At 40.8% G+C, this 21,799-nt stretch overlaps 1 long non-coding RNA gene across 3 annotated transcripts in view; it reads left to right on the forward strand.

Annotated features, from left to right (window-relative positions):
- LOC108394276 (uncharacterized) overlaps nt 1-21,572 on the forward strand; it is a 29,015-nt gene extending 7,443 nt beyond the window's left edge. Inside the window, exons 3-5 of one of the 3 annotated variants that reach the window (XR_005060083.2) lie at nt 10-172; nt 8,592-8,721; nt 14,410-21,572. This is a non-coding gene — a long non-coding RNA (uncharacterized lncRNA). Of the gene's footprint in view, nt 1-9; nt 8,568-8,591; nt 8,722-14,409 lie in introns of those variants that run through there. The other 2 variants (XR_012122796.1, XR_012122797.1) reach the window with 2 other exon arrangements.
- The last annotated feature ends 227 nt before the right edge of the window (nt 21,573-21,799 follow it).

The following is a 21,799-nucleotide window of genomic DNA, read 5'->3' on the forward strand; positions in this document are numbered from 1 at the left end:
TCTTGGCAGTGCCCCGTTTCAGACAGGTTGGCGGCTCACACTATTGACCAGCATCAACCTGTCTGCAGACACTTTCCCGTCAGTTTGCAGACTCCCTGAATCCAGAAGCTGCATTGAATATAATGTGTTTGCACCCAGGACAGTGTTGCCTAGAAATAAGCATATCGTTCAGGTATGGAAAATGTAAAATTGAGAACATTATCTTACTCTCATCTAAAATTGTGGTATTCTTGCCTGTGACCCTGGGGTGTGGGTCTAGAAGCATAAACAGGGCTACAGAACATCACTGACTGGCAGCCAGGATACTCTGAGGAACTGGCTGGAAGTCAGAAGGGCTGTGGACAAGGTGCAGGCTGTGAGGAGGAAATGATCTGCCTATAAATGGTGTGGGTAAGATGAGCATGGGCTTGTTCACCAGATCCTGAAATACAGCAGCATCTTGGAAACCACCAAAGCAAGTTCAGGACAAGTCAGCAGAAGTACTCCACCACCCAGCAGGTAATGAATTTACAGAATGAGGTATCTCCCACAGGTGGCACAAGCTGAAAACGTAAACGGATTCCTGAAGGGTTTGCTCAGATGTGAGTGGCAGAGCCATAAAGGAGAGCCGCAGGAAGCTGAGATATGCTCCATGCAGCTGGGAGATCAGGGTGGCCCAATAGGCCTCACACTGTGGGTCCGTTGGCTCTTTGTGGGCATGAGTCCTGACCTCGACAGAGCTTGGATTTGAGCCCTGGGTGGCACCAACATTCCCTCCTGAACTCTGCAGCCTCTGTGGCCTGTGCCTCATGAAGGCAGTACGCACTTGCTCTTTTTACCTTAGTGACATATTTTCTGAAGATACTGTCTTTTATTTTTAGTCTCGTGTGTTTAGCAGGTTATCCAAGAAACAGCAAGTTTTCCATCTTAATTATAATCATTTTAGGAAAGTATTTCCTTGTCCCCCCTCCCCGCACACACACCTCCGACCTGTTACAGCCCTTTTAAAATGCATTGCTTTTTCATTTTAGGTTTGGACTTCTAAATGGGTTTTGGGAACCTGTTTTCATACTGGTTATAATATTTATCTCTTGCGATTAGATTTCTGTCCAGGCCTTCCCTCCTAAACTGTCTATTCTGACATAAATTAATTATAAAAGCTCCTCTAAAAAGAACAGTGACAATATACTTTTCTTGGGAGCTTTTTCTAACGGACCATCCTGAATGTCTTCAGTGCTGCAATCAGGGTGCCAGGAAAAATGCTACTTTTATGGCTGTAGATCCAAATCGTGGCACTGGGGTAAATTAAGGAGCTCTTGGATGTCTCCTCCGATAATCCACATGTCTCCGAACGCATACCAACTGTCCCTGTCTTCTATGAAGTTCGTGCTTTTTTTTCTTTAGCGTTCCTGTAAGTTCTAGAGATAGAGCACCCCTTCCCCTAGTGGGACTGCTGGGTGGTGCTAGTGTGGAAGGCCCTTTGTTTATACTTCTGGGGCATGAAGGGTCTCAGTTTTCATTTCCTCTTCCTGGTGCACAGCCCCCCAGATTTGAATCTTGAAAGCCAAATTTACAGTACGACTGCTGGCAGTTGTAAACTGACCAGCACTACTGTTCAGTGCTCTTTGTTGGGATTCAGCCTCGGTTTTGTTCCAGTGTAAACAGGGAGCCTCCCGATTTCATTTTTCTGATGGGGTCTCAGGGCAGAAAAGAGCCCCAGAGTTCTCACCGCACCTCTCTTGGTGGTTTCCCTTTGGGTCTTCTCTTGGGGATGGGTTTACTGACCAGCTTATTGAGTGAGCCCATCCTGTGGGTTTCACAGGACATTTACATGGATTAGGTAAAACATGTCTTGTCACTTTGTCAGAAAGACATCTGGGAAACCCCAGCTGGCCTTGCCCAGCACGTTCATTCTGGCAGAAGTTTTTGTGAAGGCTAAAATTGTTTATTTCTCTTACCTGGAGGTCCCACAAAGTAATTGTGTCTTTGAAATTTGCTTCCTTAACTAGTTCAGTGACTCAGAACATCAACGTTGCCACAAACTTCCTCTCCCTAGGCTGGCTGTTTCATAACAGGTAGGAGAAACGGCTGACAAGAACATAAAGTAATTTAATAGCCTTCATTTACTAAGTTGCAGAAATGCACTCATGCCGTCTCTGTTTGAACTGCCATGGACTTATTGCTTTCTGTGTGCCAGGCACCATGCTAAGTAGCTTATGTGCATTGTCTTTAAATTTCTAACAATGCCATGAGGTACTATTATACCAATCTAATAGATGAGGAGACTGAGATTTGGAAAACTTAAAAATTTATCAAACGCAAGTAGATTGTAGGCAGGGATTCCAATAAATAGTTAGAAACACATTTATTTGGCACACATGCAAAGTGTGATATATATACAAAAATGAATGAGACTCTAGTCTGGTGGAATTTAGTCTAGAGTCTAGTTTCAACCCAGAATTTTCTGAATTCAGAGCTCTCCACTGTCACCCACATTCAACTGGGCAGGTTTGGGAGGCAGCCTCTGTGTCTGTGGGACACAATCAAACCAACTGATTCTGGGGTAGTAACAACAACAATACTAATGGAGCTTACACATAATTTTTGGTTTACAAAGACATTTCACATGTAATACTTTATTTAACCCAACTTTCATTAGGAGGGCAGGATAGGGGAGAAGTTGGGGCTGGACGAAGCTGGTTGCACACAGTAGGTGCATAATTGGATGAGAACCAAGGTTCTCTGGCTTGTAGGCCAGTGGTCTCCAAATTGCTGTATACAGGATGAATGATACATTCCAGGAACACTTGGTGGCGTATAGACCTACTGGTCATGTGAAAGTACCTAAAGCAAATCCTAATCTGATGAACTCAAGCAGAATCTGGAAATCAGCCTCGGAGGGAATTCCTGTACTTGGAAAAGCATGACTATAAAAATGCTTCTCAGACTTTTCCACCAGACTATCCCTAAAAGGTAGGAAATTGTTGTTGTAGCAAGACATTATTTAGTATCTGTGGCTTCATATACACTTGACATATTTCTCCATATACCTCCAGGGATATGGATTCCCCAGTTTGAGAATCATAGGATCAGATGACATATGAAACTTATCAGAGGCTTTGCTCTAACCGTTAGAAATGTCCTCTAACCAACTGAGCTAATCAATACAACCCAATGGAATATCATCCATCCATACCTGCTGGCAAATATTTATGAAGAACCTACTATAACCTGTGCATTGTGCCCTATGATGTAGCCTTTAAGGGATTTACAATCTAATGTGGAATTGACCCATGAAATGATTAGCAGATGTTAGAAAGCTGTTTATAATAAACTGCTAAGTTTTATAATTTGGATTTAAGGGCAGTTGGGCCAAAATACTTCATGGAAACATTCCTAATAGAGGTGGGTTGCCAGAATCTAGGATATGCAGAATTTGAAGATGGGTAAAGTGAGTGAAAGTCTTCTTGGTTGGCATTGAAAAAGGTGTAGAAAAGAAATAAACATGGTGGAACTTTTTGTAAATAGCATTAATCATTTGATGATCCTTTCTCAATCTCTCTCTCTACTGTACAAAACTAGGGAAAGACTCAAAAATATGAAAGAGAAAAACAAAATATCACCCATAAGCCTGGTGACCAAAGATAACCACTGCCATATTTGGATATGAGCTCTTCTAATCTTTTAGAAGAAGGTGAGAAATTTGTATGTCAGTAGTTGGGGGTCACTGCATATTTTCAACAATGGACTGACCACTCTCAAAGAAAGCTAGTCTTGTGGCCTTTTGTAGGATTTATTGGAAGTTGGAAACACTAGGAGATTGGAGTCAGAAACTCCATCCTGGTAGAACACCACTCTGTCCTCTAGTCCCTGTCTTTAAAATAATGAACTAAATAACTGGTTGCCTAGATCAGTGGAGAGCTCTGCGTTGAGCGGATTTGAGAAGAAGCTGCACCTCTTGGCAAGATACTGAAGAAGGGATTGCTCCACGTGGTGAGAGGACTTAGGAGCCCATATAACCTCTTCCAACCCCAAGATTCTAACGATCTTACATCGTTAATTGTGAAAATTCACATCAAAGAGGTTATGATGCTGTGTTTTTTCTTGTGATTCCACAGCAATTGATTTGCTCAATAATGTTACTGAGTAACATGGTAAATGTTATTGGGAGATATAACTCAATTATCTTTGAGGTGCTGGGGTTAAGTTCTTGTATGGTTTAGCTCTGCTATGTGTCTTGCCATGTTATTATTTGAGAACTGCTCATGTGGGGCAACCCCTACCCCTACCCAATCTCTACCTGTCTAGGTCCCAACTCAGCCACCATCTCCTCTGAAGAGACCTTGACCCTCCAAGACTGAGGTAGAAGCACGGGATGCTCTGCTTCCCCTCAGCGAATCCTAGGGTTTCCCCTCAGGCATCCTAGGACCGGCCCCACAGGAATGCAGCTGCCCGAATGCTCTGTGTGAGTGGGCGGTCCGGTGAGGCGCTGGACACGTTTGCGGCCAACTGGAGCCCTGGGCCTGGCCACACCTGGGAGGCCGTGGAGGCTTTCTCCAAGCCGGGAGCGCACACGCTCTTGCTCTGCCCTTACTCCTCGTTCCTCCCTTCCTCAGGCCTGCTTTGGGGTCTACTTTTCTGTATCCTCTCAAAGGACTGAAGATGCAGTCAGGACTCTACAGGAAAAGGCACACAAGAGGGAAAGAACATAATTAAAGGTAACATGGGGTCAGGGAATGGTGAGGCTAAACAGGCACCTCTGAAATCAGAGCAGGTATACACTTTGCCTAAAGGCACTGTGACATTCATAAGAAAAGGACCTTTCTGCCCTCCTCTGTGGTGGCCTTGGAGCTCCCTTCTCACAGCGTCCAGTCCTGTTCCAGGCAAACAGAAAGGAGCAAGCACAGCTGCCATCATTCCGCACCTCCCTTCCTCAAGCTCCTGATGATGCCAGCTGTCCGCAAGTGCTTATTGAAAATTCTCGACACAGGGTTTAAGCCTGGAAGATGCTGGATATGAGTTCCTGTGGGATGCACACAGGTTCTAGCTAGAGCCTGAAATGAGAGAAAAAGGTCTCTTACTTAAAAGCTTATCTTTCACTCCTCTGACGGAGTCGCTAGGCAACACAGTTTTCAGTGGCTCTAAAAACCATGTGGGTAAAAGATGATTCATTTCTATATATGGCCAGAAAAGAGCCCAATCACCAGACTGCTTCCTGGTGGACGCGGTTCAGTTTTTCCAGACCTGCAGACTCCGGCGACTTCCAGGCTGGACCTTGGTTTCTACGGCCTGCATGTAGTTAGGTTCTGCAATGGAAAATTTGACTCCCAGTGTGACTGCCCCTACTTGTCCTTGTCCCCCACACCCTCCACCCTTGTGGCTCCTCCCTCAGAAAGCTGCAGTTAAAAAGCAAGTAATGAAGCTCTCACAGCTGCAGCCTGCTAAGAATAGAAAGTTTGTTTATTTTTATGTTCATGAAACCCTTTTCCTGCTGTGGCTGTTGCTATAACTCCCGGGCAGGAATGGGAAGGACTGTGCGCTGGTCACTGGCCAAGTGAATTCTGTCCTATGTTGGGGGCTCAAATGGAAGCCTCTTTGGGGCCAGAGGATTTGGTGATCTGTTTTGATTTTCAAGCCTCTCCCCTCTTAGCTGACACCTGCCCTCCAGAATCTGGGGCATAGGTATCTTGTTTTTTAAGTGATCTGCGTGAATGTACTTCCTTTTAGAGACAGACACTGGGCTTGGAGGCAAGAAACCTGCATCTTTCTTCCTTGCTCTGTGACCTTGAGCAAATCACAGCCTCTTTGACCCTCAGTTTCTTCTTCTATAAAATAGGGATAACAGTATACACCCAGAACTCAAGTGTAATAATAGATATGAAACAACTTTGAAAAGTTCAAGATAATTGCAAATGGATTGTTTTCCACTCTTGCTAACAAACCCAGGCTTCTCAAGTGTGTCCAAAAGATATTGATTCCCTTTGCCACAAAGGGCTTCTGAGTCCTCACTTCCAAAAGGTGGAGTAGAAGGGGAACAATAGAACTGTGCATAGGGAGGTATATTTTGAACATAGTTCCTTTGAGATACACAAAAACAAATGCATGTTGAAATACCTAAGAGGTGATCTAGGATAGAGCAAGGAATCCTGGATGAGGATTTGGGAAATCGAGGAAGGGAGCCCTTCAGCATTCTATTTGCTTACTGTGGGCTCTGGAGCTGCAGTCCTACTACCATATGTCTTCTCTCCCTTCACGTAATGTAGAACTGTGATTAATAGTTGGTCTTTCCAGCTAGAAGGTATCTCCACTTGCTCAGCCATTTAGATCACTAGATTAATACTACATAGGGCCTGTCACATGTTTTCCAGTCTCCTGGAGTGTCATCACTCTGGATTCTAAGGGCAGATCAGTGTGGGATGCATCTTTGACTCACCCAGAGCTGCTATGACTATTGTGTTTGCTTGTTTTCTGTGAGAACCTGGCATACCCAGCGCGGGTCCTGGAGCCTGGGTCACAGAGGGTACCTGTAACCTACATGCTTCTCTGTCCTACACAACAGAATAACAGCTTCAGCTGATGGAAGCAGAAAGGGAATTTATTTAAATTAAATTTTAAGTATGTTTTAAAGTTAAGTTAAAATTAAACTTAATTTTAATTAAGATTTAGGGGCTCGGGGACTTGGTTGGATCACTTTAAAAAAAATTTTTTTTCTCATTGAATTTAGCATTTTGTAAAGTTATGAATGTAGACAACAAACTGGGTTCCTATGATGTTAGCTTCTTCAGAAATCATAGATATTTTCAAGTCACATATTTCAGGTGTTGCAGACATTCCGAAAATATTGTTTCCACTCATTACTTCTGGGTACCATCAGTTATTAGATCTGCCACTGGATTTATTTAATGTACTAATTAAAAAAGCACACAAATTATGTTATCATATATTTGTTTAAAATATATATTTTTTTACTGTATTTCAGCACAATGGGCTTTGATGTATTTTATTTTGTGCATTTAACATAATTCTTTATATTCTTCATAGGCTTCACCAGACCACCAAAGGGCTCTGTAGCAAACAAAAGGTTAAGAACTCCTTGACCTACAGCATATTGGCTGCTCACAGCAGCATTTGCTATGCAATTTTTAGGGCCCAGTGAAAAATGAAAATGTGAGGCCTCTAGGCCAAAAATTTTTTGAATTAGAAGATGGACAGCAGAGCATTAAAGCAAGCCCAGGACTGTGCTGAGCCTGGGGGCTTGTGTGACTACACAGGTTACTGACCCATGAAGTAGGTGCTGGCTCATAGAATTTCCAGAAAAGTCAAAGGGCCAGGTTCAAAGGCAAATTCCCATGCAAATTGTGCTGGAGAACTGGTACAGTAAAGGCCCAGTGCTGCTCTGCTGAGCAAGAATCTGCCACCACCAGTATGTCAGTAAGCAGGATGGAGCCGTCCCTGGTGCCAGTGTGGATTCTCTATGACTCCTGCTTTTTTGTGTGACTTGTTTACAATTTAAAGTCTGGACTAGGCACATTTGATTGGTCTGGCCTAGTTCACAGCCAGCCCCCCAGCTGCAAGGGAGGCGAGTAAGCAAATAGCTATCCTGCTAACCTCCATAGAGGGAGACTAGCTCTACTTCACAGGGACAGGGACACTTCAAGCATAGAAAAAGGGCTCAGATGTTAAGTGGCCAAAAAGCATGAAAAATGTCCTTGACAGTATGCACACACGCAAGGTACCCTGACCACTTCTGAAGAAAACCCATGGGCTGGCAAGAACCTTGGGGAGAAGAAGCTCTATGAGAGAGACTGCATACTGAGACATTTCAAATTTCTGGGACATTTGGATGTTTTCTAGAATCAGTAAGGCAGAATATGTGGACTAGGAAAATTCACAACCTATGGAGGTAGGACATAAAAACTTGGGACTTTCACCAAATATGCTCTATGTGCTAGACCAGAGAATGCCAGGAAGACAGATGGGCTCCATGCAGTGAGTCAAAGACCCACGTGATGACAAGGTCTTGCTAGCTTGAGAGTTTCCTTAGAGCAAAAGACAGTGCATCAAAGTGGATGTACTTTAAGTTGGGTCAAGACAAGGGGAGCAAAGGTTGCTCTCGAAATGAGCCACCACGTGGCAGTGCACAGTATCCGTTGGTGGACAGGGGCTGGGCCCCAGCCTCAGCTCACGGCTCATTGTGTCCCGTATCACTCTTGCTTTAAAGTAACCCAGTAAGTAAAGCATGGGCTTTCCTGTCTTCCTATCCCTACAGAGTGATGGGTGTGCTGTTCTTTAAAAAGTGGCACAAGGATAGAGGGTTTGGAAAGAGCCCAGCAGACTGCAAGCTGCTCTCTAGAAGTGAGGTTCAGGGACCCCAGTTCATTGTCAAGGTGCTCAGCCATCTGGCAGGTCCTTAGGAGGCCAGGAACACGGGGAGCCCTGCCTGACAAGACAGATCAGCTGTCCTTCCACCCAGAGGGACCCCTGTAAGAGTTCCCCTGAGGGGCTGGCAGCAGCTGCCTGCGGGGGTATCCTGAGGAGGAGCAAAGGGAGATGCCCCACGCCCAGCTCCTGACTGTCAGGTGCTCTGCAACCATGTCCTTTATTCTCCACAGGGAAGCCTGGAAGGAGTGCCATGATCTCCATTTTATAGCCCAAATCCTAGAGCCCACGGCTCTCGTTACCTTCCCACCGTGTTACCTTGAGGAGAAAAGGCACTGGCCACCATCTTTTGGTCGATTGCTGGTAAGAGGCTGGGGACTTCTGTCCTTTCAATATGCTTTTTGTGGTGGAAGAGAGCAATGATCCCTACCAAACAAAGGTTCTTCAGCAAAGAAATCTTGACTTACTGTTATTATTTGCCATTTTAAAACTAATTTTTTGAATAAACTCTGGAGTCATTTTAGATTTACAAAAAAGTTGCAAAGATAAATAGCTTTCATTCAAAGATGAAATAGCTTAGTGATGTTAATGTCAACATCTAATGTAAGCAAGGTGCACTTGTCAAAGCTAAGAAATTAACATTGATATTATTCCAGTAACTGATTTATGGACTCTTTGGATTTTATCAGTTTATCCACTAATGTACTTTTTTTTGGGGGGGATCCAATTTAGGATACCACAGTGCTTTTGGGAAATCATGAATTTTAAGAGAACTTTCAGAATGCCAATGGAGGGTTTGACCCAGGATGAAAACAGTTTGATTTCTATTTTCCTTCATTTTTCTTACCAAAATGCTTTGAATACTAAGTGCTCTTTAAAGTTTTTGTGGCCTCAATGAACTCTTAGCTGCTTCCTTGGGCTATTATGCCAGACAAGCTCAAGTGGCTTGAGGATTTTGGAATAAACATGCAGGAAAATTGCAGAACATTGTGGTCTTTGATTGGAAATATTGGATATCCAAGTCTGTTTCTCGCCCAAGTTCTAAGCACTAAAAAACAGGATGCTTGTCACTCAGACCTCTACCTCACATCCTTCTGCAGAGCCATGTGAGTTTCAGCTCAGAGTCTTGCTTTGTGCTGAGAGCAGAAGGAAAGAAAAGAAGGCGAGGTAGTGTGTGAACTCAGTTGGTGTCCCTGGGTCAATCTGTCCATTGCTCGTAGCACCAGGCTTGTGCTGGTGACATTCCAAGTCATGGTGTGTCGTGTATTTGTCTGGGCTTCTGCTTGTTAATTGGGTGTCTTTGTTAATATAGTTTGTTTTTTCTTCAAATAGAACTAAAAATGCAGTTGTAGTTCGGTATTCTTGAGTCTGACAGGTTGCTTTTTATAGTCTACAGTCCTAGTGCTCTTGGAAATCTGCAAAATTTCAGGAGCTAGGCAGCTGGTGGCAGGGGACTCTAGTGGAGGGGACCCTGTCAATGGTTATATGGAGCTGAGATCCCACAGAATATAGTGGGTATCAGTTATCTATGGGGCTTCTTCAGATGGATAGAGCATAAGCATAAGTGCTTCACTAATAATTTAGCTCCTCATTCCCAATCTTTATCTATCATAATATAAAAGTATATTACACAACCATATGTATAACTCTATCCATCTGTCCTTAAAGCCCACCTAACTCTTAGGGCTTACTTTTACAATAGTGGTAGCATTGATCATGAGTCAGGAAGCCTACCATACTTTTTACATATCTTCATTTTGTATAATTTTTCATAACTCCATGTGATAAATACCGTTATTATGTTCACATTTAGAAAATTAAATTAAGAAACTTAATTTCATTCAAGGTCAAATAGGTATGAATAGTGAAGCCAGGACTTGACTCAGAGCTGTGTAACTCCAACTCCAAATCCAGTATTCTTATAACCGCCTTGCTGTGCTGAGCCAGGAAATATGGATGGTTGGTAAATATGCATACGCTTTTCCAGGCTGTGACACCATATTGCACTTGTAAGCAAAAATCACTCAAGTTCCAGAAATCAATAATCTACATCATTTATTCACGTCTGCTACATGCAAAAGTCTGGGCTTGATACTGAAGGGAATGGAGAAGAGAAGAAAGTTTGCAAAGTGCTGAAGTGGAAAGAGCCCAAGAGAACTGAATTCTCAACTCAGTGCTATCACTGATTGGTTTAGCCACATCTTGCAACCTCTTTAGGCATCAGATGATTTATTTGTAAAGTGAGCGAGGAGGTGGAATGAGGGGAACTCAAAGGTCCCTGTCGGGTCTTTTATTCTGTCCCCCCAGCTTTGTGACAGATGTGACATAGGATAAATGCCAGATGTCAGCCCTGCCCTCAAGGATCATGAAACAAACCCTTCATACACATGAAATAAATACAGAAAAGTAGTGTTAAATTGTGAATCACAGGACGTGAACATCACTGGCAGGAGTTTACTTGACCTCTTATGTACTCAGCGGTTGTAGGGATGAAAGACCTATGCCACAATTTCTGCCCTTAATAAGTGTACAGATTAGCTGGGAAAACAGGACATAAGCCCTTGGAACAATGACTAATATGAGACACTAGATAATCAAGTGCTAAGTTGTGTTGTATAGTCATTGTGTGACAATGGTGAAATGATAGCAACCAACATTTATTGACTTTATAGGTGAGTGTGAAAGTTTTAAGGCGTTCCAAAAAACTCTCAGTGATCAAGATACTTCAATGCAATATTTTTTTTAATGAAAAAAAATGCATAATGAACAAACCATCAAGATATTAAGTAAAGACAAGCTCAGTAGTATTAACTTTTCCTTTGGTCTCAGGCTGAAGTAGGCTCAGCTGTACTGCATGCTACTGAGCCTCAGTGGTTTATAGTCACTGTTTAGTCCTCACAATGATCTTTATGATTCGATTTTACTAGTAGCATCACTTTATGAATGAGAAAGCTGAGGCTTACAGAGCTCAAGTCACAGAGGTGGTAAGGGACAGGGATGGGACTTGAACCCAGGTCTTTGACTTTATAATCCATGCTTTTAAACACTGCCTTATATGCCCATACAAATACACAGACAGCTCACTGCCCCAGTAGAAGGCTGTGCCCCAGTGTTGCTGAGCTGGGGGTGGCCTCTGCTGGGGCAACCCTAAGGTCTCCCTGGGTGGGGGGCTCAGAGCAGCTGCACTCCTCACACCTGTTACCTACCAGCTGGAACCCTTGGGGGCTCTTCTCCCCCTGCCCAGTAGGTTCCACATGGCTGAGAATCATTGCCGTGGGGCTCCATCTAACACCAAAACTCCGGGATACATGTCCTACTTGTTTCATCCAGAGGTAGGGAATCCAGGGTGAAGCCCATCCAGATTGTGCTTTCTGCCTGATCCCACAAATAGGAGAGGCTCTGTAGTGTTTATCATTATCTCACAGCAAAGGAAACCATGCTGAATGCAGAACCTGTCTTAGAAATGTGTGTTATCTCAGACCCCCATCTGCAGTGCTGAGCTCTGTTTCCGGGCAGGAAGTGAAACCACAGAGGGCAAGGCAAACCTTGCTTTTTAAGTTACACCTTTGGGAGTAAGCAACTGTCTTGGGTTTTACATCCAGCACACATGTGCCCAAGGTGGTGAGCAAAGACACTGACCAGATGGGCGTGTGGGGCATTTCAACTGAACCGTGCTATTTGGGCCCCAATTCCACCCATGTGCTTTTGGGGACTTATGGGTTGGATTTCTGCTTCCTGAGACAATTGGTTGTTAGTACCAGAGGCTTGAGATCACTAGATGGGGGGTAAAAAGGAGGAGCTGTAAACTGTCAGAATGGGAACTGACTTTAGAGGTTAGTGAGTCCAGGTCTTCATTGACTGGAGAGGAGTCAGAAGCCCAGATAAATCACGTGACCTTGGGAAAGGTCACATAACTGTTTTGTGGCAAGCATGGGAAATGAAATTGAGTAGATGCATTTCAAAGTGACAATTTTAATGCAACTGTAGGGACATTTTGACGATGCCTAAGAAATGCAGTTTGTAACAGCCCAACCGATTCTTTCACCATATGCTTTGGTCTCACTTTGGCTTCCTTGGGAAGACAGACTGAGATCATTTAGTGGCGCCCATGGGGGAGGCTCACTGAGGCATATTGCCTATTTGTGTAGCAGGAATAAGGTCCTCTGTAATGCACAGGACCCTGAGGTGTTGTGGGTCTCTTCACAAACTGGCATGTCTTGTCTTGTTTCTTTATCTTGATAGAAAATGTTCTACTTTTAGATTGTGGAAGAAAGTGCCTATGTTAGGTCCCACAGTGTGCGAGGCTAACTCCTGTACTACTCACAGTTCTACTGTATATCTGAAAGTTCCAAAATATTTTATGTCTCCAAGATGTTGGTGTTTTTTTGGGGTGGGGAGGAGGCCGTTGAGGTGCCCACAGTGGGAAGTTGCATCCCCCATCCTTCAGCCTTCTTCCCATCCCTCCCCAGGACCGTCATAATTGTGGGTGGCCTGTCGCATATGGGTGCAGGAAACTATGAGGTGCAAGACATTGTTTCATGACCATTTAATGGCCTATAACCAAGGACAATTCCAGGTGTTTAATTTAACAATAGTAGGTGAACCTGATGAGTTCATAGAATAGGGAGTGTAAGTTTGTGGTGCATGCATCAGTAAAATGAGAATAATTATTTGCTGACAATTTCACAAGGGTAGTAAGATATGTATATACTTCTTCTCTCTCTACATTTATATGTGTAAACATATATATAAAATAGTAGACAGACAAACATCATGTATAACATAAATGCCCAGTTCTTATGTAACTACCCAGTTCCCTGATTTCGCCCCTTTACTTGGACTTTGAGCCTTTGTCCTGCCTGGACTGCCCTTACCCTCTTGGTGTTGTGAGCATCTTATTTTTGAAGGTTCAGCTCAACTGTTACTACCCCTGAGATTAGGATTATCTCCCTCAGGAAATGGACTGCTCTTTTCTTTGTGCCACCATGTATATGCCTCAAGTATAGCTGATCACTCTCCACTTGCAGCTGTTTATTTATGTCTACCTCTCTCCTTGAGGATGGGGCTCATGATCCATCCATCTTGGTGTCCCCGAGCCTAGCGTGGCACCTGGCACTTAGTAAAGGTCAGTAAGTAACTGATAGGTGTACCATGTCTTCAGGACGATGATGCTCTGAAAGTGTCCCAGCAGGTGCTCCAGTCACGGGTGAGTGGCGGCCTGGTCTCCTGCTCCCTGGTCAGGTGGGAAGAGGGGGCAACAGCCATCATGAATACATACACCCCTTGGCACCTGGAACACTTTTGCTTCCAATTTTGTAATTTTGCCAGCAAGATGACAACATGTTGGGTACTGTGTTCATATAAACTTGCAAAGGTAAAAGAAAATCTGATTTTTTTCCAAATGATTTCCAGTTTCCTTTACTATGGCTTTTAAAAAATGAAATACTTATTGAAGCATAATAATTATTCTGTGCTGACTCCAAATTACCTGGTTATGCTGTTATCTGTTTCCGTCTCTGTGATTTTACACTTTGACAATACATTTGCCAGTCAACAAGTATTTATTGAGAGCCCTGCAGGGTATATAACATTTTTTAACACATATCAGCTTTTCTAAAGTATTCTCTTGGTGATCTAACTTTGGCAGCTTATACAGTTTAAATGAGAAAAATATTTATGTGCCCAGGTATTATGCTCTACAGTTTACATACATTATCTTATTTGATTCTCACACCTGTCTCCTGTGTAGGTGGTCTGATCCCTATTTTACAGTTAAGGACATGGATTCAGAGACGGCAGGCTCTGGTTACTAGCAAAGGGTCAAGCCAGGGCTTTGTACTCAGACCCATCTGAAGCTAAAGCCCACATTCTTTCTCCATGCATTATTTTCTTATTACATTAAACTATCCCAAAGGCAAAAGTATGGAATGATTACAACCAAAAGTAGATTTTAAATTCTTCAAGGCTGGAACTGTACAAAAATAAGTAATGTGCCACTTGATGATTCTGACTTGTCTTTGTGTCATTTTTCCACCTTTATGTGAGAAACAGGACTCACACTGGGGATTCCTCTCTCAGCAGCTGGAAATGATGTGATGATTTCTCCCCCCACACCTTCCGTCAGCACCAAAGAATGATTTACAGGATCTAACCCCAAACTGAAAAGCTGTACAGTGATGTTCATGATTCAAGCCACATATTTATTCTTTTTTATTTGTGCTCCTTATAAAAGGTTTGTATATCTTTCTGTTCTCTCTCTCTCTCTCTCTCTCTCTCTCTCTCTCTCTTTATAGAATGTCCTGGAGCAAAGTAAAAAAAAAAAAAACCTATGTTGTGTAATTTACAAAGTATTTCAAGGTCACTCAAGGTTCATTCACTCAATTAAGCATTTTGTTTATCAGCGAATTTGAGCTCTTTGATGTGTCTATGGAGTGTGTGAAAAATGCACAGCGTCCATTCTTGTACAACTCTTAGGCAAGCATGCATACAGCTGACTACAAGACCACATATTTAGTCCATGTTAGTCCTGTGGACAAAGTCTAAGGGACTTCAGGAGACTGAGAATTGAATTTTAGTGGGGGAAGGATGAGAAAAGGGTAGAACAAGGAACCGACAAAATGGAGGAGTTGCCTGAGCTTGATATTCAGTCATTCCATAAACATTTACTCGACCATCACCTATGTGCCAGGCACAATTTGAGGCACCAGAAATGCAAAGATGGATCTTACACAGTCCCCATCCTCAAGGAGCTCACAGACCAAAAGAGGGCAAACAAAATGTCAGCAACTGAGTGTTAGATAGCAAGACTGATGTATAAGTTGAAGTGCGACTGCCCAGAGATGGTGCATTCTTTCTGGTCTGTGCCTTTAAGGTGAGGAAGAGGCAAGAACTTCTAGAGGAGGTGGGTTGTAGTTGACTTTTGGCAACTATGAAAATTCTTTGATACTTTGAAACTACGATGGTGTTGGGGGGCAGAGTGAGCAGACAGGGAAGCGTGGAATAGCAAGGCACAGTCAAGGAAAGCCAAGCAGTCAGAAACTGGAGGGACAAGTGTGTACAAGTGGGCAGCACTGAAGAGTGCGTCTGGGTTGGTGGACAAGGAATGGCCTTGAATATGAAGCTAAGGAGCTTTGATCCTCTAGGCTTTGGAAAATCATGGTAAGATTTTTAAACAAGAGAATGATATCAGAATGACATTTGAGTGTATTTATATCAAATGTAAATGGCAGTAAATGTTAAATGAAAATTTAAGATTATTATTGAAAAAGTTTTTTTCTAAAGCATTTATAATTTTGTATTAAATTTAAGAGGAAAACACAGATTTTAAATAATAAATGTGTTTTTAAGTAGATTTTTTCATGTCGAGGTAATTGTAGATCATGAGAAATACTATAGAGAGGTCCTATGTAATCTTTATCCCATCTTCTCCAATAATATGATCTTATAAAACTGCAGTACCCATCCATCGATACAGTTAAAATAAAGAATATTTCTATCAACACAAGAATCCTTCATGTTGCCCTTTTACTGGCCACACACTCACCTCTCTCACTCATTCACTCCTTCCTCCCTGGAAATGTATCATGTTTTCCTTTTTAGGATGGTGCTTTTTGTGTTAAGGCTAAGAACTCTTTACCTAGCATTAGATCCTGGATATTTTCTGCCATTTTTTTCTAACAATTTTGTGTTTTACAGTAAAGTCTATGCTCCATTTTGAGTTAAATTTTGTATAAGGTGTGAGATTTAGATCAGAGTTCTTTTTTTCTTTTTTTGCTATGGATGAATAATTGCTCCAGTGTCATTTGTTATAAAAGCTGTATTTCCTCATTTGAGCTGCTTTTGCACCTTTGTCAAAAATCACCTGGGTGTATTTGTGTGGGCTTATATCTGGGCTGTTTGTTTATTCTGTTCCACTGATCTGTGCATCTATCTCTCCACCAATATCACACAGTCTTGATAACTGTAGCTACACACAATAAGTCTTGGAATAGAGTACATTGAGTCCTACCTTATTATTTTATTTCAAATGGCTTTAGCTATCCAAGTGTCTTGGCCTTTCCACATAAATTTTAGAGTGATCTTGTCTATATCTACAAAAAGTCTTGCTGGGATATTGATAGGAATTGTATTAAACCTGTGTAATAGTTTGGGAAGAACTGATGTCTTTACTATTTTAGGTCTTCTAATCCATGAATATAGTATGTTTATTTGTTTAAATATTCTTTGATTTTTTAAAATAAGCATTAGGTTGTTTTCAGCATATAAATCCTATACATGTTTTATTAGATTTACACCTCAGTATTTGCTTTTTTGGTATGATTTTAAATAGTGTTGTATTGTAATTTAGATGTGTTCATTTCTAGTGTATAAAAAAATGATGGATTTCTAAGATACTTATTTTGAATCCTCTGACTTTTCAAAATTCACTTATTTGTTCTACGAGTGTTTTAAAAATAGATTCCTTGGGATAGTCTGTAGATAATCATGTCATCTGTGAATACAGATAGTTTTATTTCATAGTTCATTGTTTTCTAATCTGTATGCCTTTTATTTCCTTTGCTTCTTGCATTGGCTAGAACTTCTCGCATTTTAAATACGAGTAGTGAGAGGAGATATCCTTGCTTTGCTACAGATCTTAAGGGAAAAGCATGCAGTCTTCACTACTAAGCATAATGTTAGTTGTAAGTTTTTGTAGATTCTCTTAATCAAATTAAGATAGTTTCCTATTCCTATTTTTCTGAGACTTTTTGTCATGAATGAATGTTGACTTCCATCAAATTTTCTGTTTTGATTAATATAATCATGTGTTGGTCTGTTGATTGGTGGCTTACCTCAGTTTCTTTTCAAATATTGAATTAGCCTCGCATCCCTGGAATAAATCCCACTTGGTAATGGTATATAATTATTTTTCCATATTATTGAATCCTATTGCTAATATTTTGTTAAGTATTTTTGTGTCTAAATTCATAAGGAATGTTGGTTTGTAGTTTTCTGTTTATGTACTGTCTTTGTCTGGCTTTGTTATCACAGTAATACTAGCTATAGAAAATGAATTGGGAAGGGTTCCCTCCTCTTCTATTTTCTGGAAGAGAGTTTGAAAAATTGGTGTCAATTCTTCATTATGTATTTGGTAGAATTCTCCAGTGAAACCATATAGTCCTGGAGATTTCTTTTCTGTGAGTTTTTAAATGAAAAATTCAATTTCCTTAATAGTTCTAGGGGTATTCAAATGACTTATTTCATTTTGTGTGCATTGTGGTAGTTTATATTTTTTGAGGAATTGGTCCAAATGTCTATTAGCATGTAGATTTGTTTATAGTATTCATTTGTTATCCTTTTGATGCCTGCAGGTGGAGAGATAGACGCACATCATTGTTCATGATGTCAGTAATTTGTGTCTTCTCTCTTTATTCTTTCTCAGTCTTGCTAGAATAATGCCAATTTTTTTGGTCTTTTCAAAGAATCAGCTCTTTGTTTCATTGATGTATCAATAATTTTCTAATGAATCCATTTAGTGTTATAAATCTATCTTTCAGTACTGTTTTACCTGTGCCCTATAAATGTTGATATGTTGTATTTTCATTTTCATTCACTGCAATGTTTTTTAAAAATTTCTTTTCAAACTTCTTTGACCCATGAGTTATTTAGAAGTGTGTTGTTAAATTTCCAAGTATTTGGAGATTTTCCTGTTTTCTTTCTGTTATTGATTTCACTTGGGTCAGTTTGATTCCACTGCAGTCAGAAAACATACTATGTATGATTTTGGTGCTGTTACATTTTATTAGGGTTAGTTTTATGGCCCGGGCTATGTTCTATATGTTCTGTGGGCATTCAAAAAGAATGTGCATTCTCCTGTTGTTGGGTGGAGTGTTCTATAAATGTGTATTAGATTCTGTTGTTTGATAGTGTTGATGAATTATTCTATATCCTTAATGATTTTCTGCCTAGTTATTATAACAATGATTGAGAGAAGGGTGTTGAAGTCTCCAAACAGAAATGTAAATTTATTTGTTTTTTTCTTTCAGTTCTACCAGTTTTTGCTCCATATATCTTGCAGCTCTGTTGTTTGGTGCATACATATTTAAGACCACTATGTCTTCTTGGTTAATTGACACTTTCATCATTTTTAACATCTACCTTTGAGTCTGGTAATTTTCTGTGCTTTGAATTTTCTCTACTTTATCTGATATTAATATAGTCAACCTGCTTCCCTTTGGATAACATTTGCATTATATATTTCTTTCTATCCTTTTACTTTCAACCTGCTTATATTGTTATATTTGAAATAAGTTTCTTGTAGAAAGGATATAGGTGGGTCATGTTTTTAATCCACTCTCCCTATCTCTGTCTTTTAACTGCTATATTTTGATCATTTTCATTTAATGTAAATATAGGGCTGAAGTCTTTTTTGTTTTCTCACTCTTCTCTCTGTTTTCTCATTTCTTTATTTTATTTTTCCTTCTTGTAAATTACTTGAATGTATTTTATAACTCTATTTTGATTTTATTTCTTTGTTGACACTTTCTGTTTCTTTGCTGGGATTCTGTATTCTTATTTGTTTCATACATGTTCATAATTGTTTGTTGAAGCACTTTTAATAGCTTCTTTAAAATCTTTGGGCCTGCTTTAAAGTACTTGTGATATCACTCTAATTTCTCTTTCATCTTAATGTGGGTATCTATTAATTATCTTTTTTTCATTCAGTTTGAGATCCTCCTGGTTGTTATAATAAGTGGTTTTCAGCTGAAACTTGGACATTTTCATATTATGTTCTGAGATTTTGGGTTTTTCTTGGCTTTTTAGGGGGCACCACTTCATTCTTGCAAAGTGGAGGTAGAAATCCAGGTTCCTCACCTGCCCGTTGTTGAAAGTCACTCCCGAGAGGGCTGCTTTTTCTTACTGCCAGTTGGAGGTGGGAGGTCCAGTTCCCCATGTGGTCTCCACTAACTCTGCAGTTAGGGAAGTCTTGTTACTGCTGGACTATATGGTAAAGTCCTGACTCTCCACTAGTCCTCCTCTGACAGCACCCCAAAGGGGAAGGAGAGGGGCTCCTTGTTACTGCTGGATGGGGTGGAAGTCCATGCTCTCAGTGTGATCTCCACTGACATCACGGGGATGGGAAGAGCTCATTACTGGCCAGTGAGGATGAAAGTGCAGGCACCCTACTTGACCTTCTCTGACACCACCCAGTTGTGCTGGCACACCTCAGTATAGTCTCATGAGGGTGAAGTCTAGGTTCCTACTATGACTTTGCTGATGTGGGTGAGAGTAGGGCCACAGATAGTTTCTGTGGTGTTTGACTGGGGTAGAGTTTCTAAAAAGTTTCCTGTCTGCTAGGCTGCCCTTTTCCTATTCCTTTGTCAGTAAAGAGAAAGCTTTGGGTTGAGGCTTGTATTGTCTGCCTTTAGTATTTCAGAATTGCTGGGTTGTTTAGCTCTAATTCTGGGATCTATGGGGCCAAAAGAAAATCCGGGAACTGACAGACCACTCTGTCATTCCTTGGGCTCTGACGTCTCTAGTCAGTCTGCCTCCTTTTTGGTGTCTTTCCAAGTCTTCTTATCTTGATTTTATGTATAATGACCATGGTTTTTATTTGTGTGTGATGGAAGGAATAGGTACATCAAATTCTGTCTATTCTACCTTCTCTGAAGAAGTACCAAGTGTAAATGAATGTAATTAAACATTTTAAAGTATTTTATACAAACATTTGAAATATAATTAAACATTTTAAATTATTTTATACAAATAAAATCATGTACAGTTTCACATTAAGTATTCTTCTAGTTACCAATAAAAATACTGGTGTCATGCTTCACTCATATAAACAAATTTAAGTGTAATATGATTTGTTTAGTATTGCAAAGTGTTCCTCAGCTGCTACCTGCATCTGTTGCAAAGAGTGTGATCATTTGTGAATATTTCTGGAACCTTTAATTAAAACAAAGAGAAGGAAGAAAACAGCACCTGGCACTTACTAGGAAATAATCATTCAGTTAGCAAGAAGTAGTGCATTTGTGCTGAGAGCAAGGATTTGACAAGTTAATTTGTCTCTTCTCATATCTAAGTGTTTCTGTTGCTCAAATTCTCCCCATGGTTCAATTCTCTTAGGACAAAGCTTACAAACCTTCATGGCATTCAGACACAGCTGCCTTCTGCTTTGAGGACTGGGCAAGAGATATGAAGTATTTCCCTGGGGCCTGCAGGGTGCTAGTAACAAGAGTGGATGTTTGGGATTCTGTGGGGCTCTTCACCAGCACTGAGCACCAGATCCCAAGAGCACCAGAGCTCTTCATTAAGTGTGTGTGTGTGTGTGTGTGTGTGTGTGTTTGCTGTGAGGTATGGTACCCCCTCTAACACATGCAGCCAGGCCAGGAACTCTCTTGCCTGGAACCTAAGGGTAGTATTATCTTCTACTGGGCAAGTTCAGCTAAGACTCTGAAACTACATGAATTTTAATGGCTTTCTTTCTCATCTGCTTCTCATAATCTCATGTAAGACTATTCACAATGTAAATGAGGCAAAACTAAACATTTCCACATTCAATTGAGAATTAATATGAGGTAAACACAGATCAGGAGATGGTGAGCATTCTTTCTCTACAATTTATGATGCAATTTTAATGGCCCTGCACCACTGTGTCTTTGTGTAGTGACACTGTGTAGGCAAAAAGGCATATTTCTCTCTCTGAATTATGGAGGAAAGAGCTGAATTTATTTTACGGTCAATTTCATTTTTTCTAACTAGAGTCAAATGATTGATATAATTAAAAATATATCAGCTCACCCAGAACAGTAGCAGTTGTGTATTTGGTTAGATGGCAGGATAATTACCAACCCTTATCTTTGATTTTCAAACTTAAATCTGTTTCCCGTTTAGTTTTAATTGGTTCTAGGCTTCCATCCATCCTTAACTTTGAGTTTATTTGTTGCCATTGTTGTGTCTGAGCTAAGTTGTTTTCTAGTGATACAATAAATCTGTGTGTCTGACTCGTCTTTGTTTTTATGGTTAATATTTTAAGATGATAAAACCAGGCTTTTCAGTATGTGAAATACAGGAGTAAATTGGTCAGAATTACTTTGCCAATGTCTGTGAAGAGGCACTGGCTATTAGGCATTAGCTTATTGAATCACATTTTTAAAAACTCCACAAAAAACCAATAATCTACATTTGTGTTTTCCTTTTCTTAATTTCTGTTGATATTGTACAAGTCTTATAGTGGCCATTTTTGAAGACTTAGGTCTTTTCATAATGATTTCTTGTCCTTGCCATACTGCCAATTAAGTAGTAACCTGGTTTAAGGCAACCTTAGCACCTTAGGCTGCATTATTTAGACAGACCTGGTCCTGTTAACTGGCTGCTTGATAGTGTTTAAAATTTTGGGGAGGAAATAGCTTATTAAAGGTATAAATCCCATCCTCAGAAAAATGCACATAATTGCATA

The sequence above is a fragment of the Manis javanica genome, chromosome 11 (genome assembly GCF_040802235.1).
Source record: "Manis javanica isolate MJ-LG chromosome 11, MJ_LKY, whole genome shotgun sequence".
NCBI lineage: Eukaryota > Metazoa > Chordata > Mammalia > Pholidota > Manidae > Manis > Manis javanica.